Source organism: Pangasianodon hypophthalmus, chromosome 10, assembly GCF_027358585.1.
Source record: "Pangasianodon hypophthalmus isolate fPanHyp1 chromosome 10, fPanHyp1.pri, whole genome shotgun sequence".
NCBI lineage: Eukaryota > Metazoa > Chordata > Actinopteri > Siluriformes > Pangasiidae > Pangasianodon > Pangasianodon hypophthalmus.
Window position 1 is genome coordinate 2,759,052 of NC_069719.1, and position 4,240 is coordinate 2,763,291.

Sequence of the window (4,240 nt, forward strand, 5' to 3'; positions counted from 1 at the left end):
TGGGCTGAGCTTCACACACAAGAGGAAGGAAATGAAACGTTTCATAAGCCTTTTGCAAAACTGCAGGTTTACCAACAGGACTGTACACTATGTGTTTATTTGTATGAGTGATCAGTTTATTATTATTATTATTATTATTATTATTAATAATAATAATAATATATGCAAATAAATGTAAAATAATAATAATAAATAAATAAATAATAAATAAATTATAGCAGTGATAGAAAGAAAAAAGTAATAACTTTATAAAACATAAAAATATATTAGTGTATATAAAAATATACAAAATTTTAAAAGATGTATATAAAATTGTAGTGTCAAAAATAATAAAGTGCAATGATTAAAATAATGTAAAGTAATATAAAAGTAACACAGAGAATAATAAAATCCAGTTAAAAGAAAAAGGGAAAAATGTTATATTTTAGTTTTTTTTTTTTTTTTTTTTTTAAATCAGTGATAGATGTAGCCTGATGAATGTTTATTGATACTTGTTCCAGATCTTCGGGGCATAAAAACGACCTTTTTGTTTAAGTCTCAGGCCTGGAATATGGAGAAGGTGAGCACTAGATGATGTTAAGACATGATTCAGATGATTCAGAAGTATAAAGGTGCTGTAGATTTAACGGATTTAAAGCCTAGCAGTAAAGTTTTAGTTTAGTTTTAGTCTAGCAGTTAGTCGAGTTTAAAGGCAGTGAGTTGAGTGACGTTAAAGCCAGTCTAATATGTTGGGGATTTTTTTAAATTGATATGTATATTTTTATATTCTCACTGCTGCATTTTGCACGAGGAGAAGCTTGTTTGCTGTAGGAGCAGGAAGTCCTGTGAGTGATGTGATACCGTTGTCAAGGTGAGAAAAAAAACAAAACTATGTGTCACATTTTTGGCATCTTTACCATTTTACTGATGATGATGTTTCACATGATGATAAATGATCTTACATCCTGTGTAATTTTTGCCTGTGACATTAATCTTAATATTAATCTTGAGAAAACAGACACACACACAATATTTGTTTGCATCAGTTTTTATTCCATGTAGCATAACATTAATGTAATATTTCTATATTCTGAGTAACATGCCACTATCCAAAGATCCACACTTTTTTATATAATTATATGAAGTTAGTGTCATCTGTGTAATATTCAGCATTTGTGTAACGCTTCCTCAAGAGTCATCAGAGTCAGGACTTACACGAGAAAGACCAGGGAAAGCAACCTAATAAACTATGCTGCTAAAAAAAAAGCAACAAATTCTTAGATATATTGCAAAGTATCTCATTCAAAGATGTACAAAATATTCAAAATCATCAATAGGATAAAATACAGATATTTAAAGATTTAAGTATTTAAAATAATTCATGACTTTATTACTATTACATCATGTATATACGCTGTGGCCATAATAATTCTCAGTATAATGCCACTTCCTCATCACCCACTTATTAGTTTCAGGACCTGGTCTGGAATTCCCCTAGACTGTGCTCCTAAAATGACACATCTAATGATTTCTTTCTTGCTCAGCTGTATGTTATCAGAACCCTCCAAACTCAAGAGATCAAAAGTCATCGTGGTCAGTGATATAATCAGATCCAAGAGTATCGCTTTCTTCTTTCCTGAGAGAGGCTTGAGAATTTCAGATAGAGGCTTAACATCTGCATTCGCACAAACCAGAGCCACGCCTCCCACAGCGCTACCTGGCAACGTCAAATTATAGCGAAAGAAATAGGTTTTGCACAAGGCCAAGAGATTTTATATGAAAATACATACATCAGGTAATATTTCTATGAAAGAAATATACTACACCTGCCAGTATGCCACGAGTGCCACCAATCCATACTCCAACACCAGCAGCCATGAGACCAATTCCTATCCCCAGAGTCATTTTCTGCACAACTGCCATTGTCCTGTCTATAAAACACAAAACTATATGAAAATACACACACAAAAGCACAAACCTTCAATTAAATTCAAGCAATAGTGACGCAATAGTGACTTTCACGTATAACTTGACACACTTAAAACTGCTGAACAGGAAAGTCACATTATTTTCACTTCTTACCTTTAGAAGATCTTAATAATAATAAGCTTTATAACCTGAAAGAAGATTCCTTTCACTCTCGAACCCTTTCTGTTCTAGTTACGCTAATGTACTGCGATTAGCACTTTCCTATGAGTACAACATTAAGTGAATGTAAAAAGATTTTAAAAAGGTTTTTCTGCTGTGATACAAGCTTCTTGATTCTTTAGATTCTTTATATACGACAAACGACCCCCCCAAAAAAAAGGTCTTAAGTCAAGAAGTCTCCAGAATCATCCGTGAAATTAAGTGTAGACGTTCTTAAGTGGTATTTATGAACAAATCTTAGAGCCATCAGAAATCGAACCGAATCAACTACAGACCATTAAACCCCTTTTTGTAAAACTGTACATTCAGTGAAGAAGTTCTTGAGATATAAATTAAATGCACTTCTCACAAAAGTGTTTTTACCTTGATGCGTTTAATCCTGACTGTGTGAGGGTCAACAAGCTTCTAAATCTGACATGGATTTCTGATTTCGTTTATAATTTTTAACCTTCTATCTCATCCCTCACCTCGAATCAGCACTAGACAATACAATCAAAATTTGATAAGAGTGTGTTACTTCCATAAATACTCTGAAGAATTGGAGGGGAAGAAAGCAATGACAAAACCATGTCACGTCACATCATACTTTTTAATCCTTTGTAGTTGTTTGATGTTGTGGAACGCACGCAAAACAAGTTAGTTCCTGTTCTCGCTTATGTTATAGCAGCAATTGTCCCTCAGCAATCCTCTGTCCGAAGATATCGATAAACTTAAAGTTACGGCTTTACCTCTGACTGTTACAAAGCGCTCACACTGGAGACTCCTTCCATACATGTTAAATAAACATGTGGATTATGTGGATCATCTGCTGTACAAGTCCCTGTGAATGAGCTGTTGCTATAGAAACGATAACGTATTAGAACGAGCGCATTAATATAAACCTGCACTGCTGTTAGAGCTGCTGTTCTAGAAAATTAATCAACGTCTGTGCCGTGCTATAAATCATGCCGTAAAATGTAGCCTATAAACCAAATTTTAAACCTCAATTATTAACCAGAAATAACAGAACTAATCATTAACTTTCTGAAAATATTGAGATCTTAAATAAATGTAAAAATTAGTTTTATACGCTATTGAAAAGGAAGATTATATTATTTTTAGTTCTTACTCTTCTGTCACAAGCATTACAGTGTAGAGAGGTGAAAAGTGCATCAGGCGAGTATTCTAGCAGCCTACGTTATTTTATCATGTACAGGAAGTTGTTTAAGATAGTGCACTATATAAAGTGTTGATAGCAATAGTAGCTCATGCTTTACTAATATTGTGTAATCAGTCAATTATTTTAATAAAAGTAATTATTCCACGTACCTTAAACGTACTCCAGCAATAGTTTAGTCTGACGTGTGAACAAGCTGCTGATACTGAAGCTGATTTTCATATCAGTCTGATTTTTATTCTCGAACTTCTCTCCCTATCATCACACACTTTAAATGGATTCAGCACATGCAAATGAAATGAACACATACGACAAGGATACTTTGTGAGTCTTGCTGTTTTGAGTTTCAAACACACATAGATACAAAGGGACAGGATTATAAAAAGTCACTCTTAGATTTTATCTAGCACCTGAAACATCACTGCTATTTCTGAACGCTTGATGTCCGTAAGCGAAGACTTACTCACGGGCCTCTGACACACACCAGTTAGACTTTTATATGCAATAATGAACAGAATTAATGCTACATAATCTTGGATGAGGAATTTCTTGTATGTAAATTAATCTTGTATATATTTTTAAACTCTATGCAGGAAATACAGCCCAAGATTGTAATAATCTGCTTAGCTGTTAGCCTTAGCTAACATACTTTAGCCATTATTGGGAGAATATAAGGTTTAAACTCAGAGCACTTCGTTTGCTATCGTCTGAGTGACTATAGCTCTGAAAAGAACTGCAGGTGACTGATATTTTAATCTTTAAAGTGAAAAAGCTACTGTTGTCAAAGCTAATAATGTAACATGTGTTAGCCTAAAACTGCTTACTCTAGATACTAGCTAGTTAGTCACTAACTTTTTACATTTCAATAACATTAACAAACAGAATCATGAAAGCCGACAAACTGACTAAATCCAATTAATTAGGATTTATTTCTTACTTCTTCTCTTTTTTGTGTTT

The 4,240-nt window shown here is 33.3% G+C and overlaps 1 long non-coding RNA gene across 1 annotated transcript; it reads right to left on the reverse strand.

The window, feature by feature from the left end:
• Nucleotides 1-1,102: 1,102 nt before the first annotated feature.
• LOC117598373 (uncharacterized) lies at nt 1,103-3,504 on the reverse strand. Its single transcript, XR_004579031.2, has 3 exons — nt 3,436-3,504; nt 1,806-1,910; nt 1,103-1,696 (listed from the first exon to the last, which is right to left on the reverse strand). It is a non-coding gene; the product is annotated as an uncharacterized LOC117598373 (long non-coding RNA).
• Nucleotides 3,505-4,240: the final 736 nt, after the last annotated feature.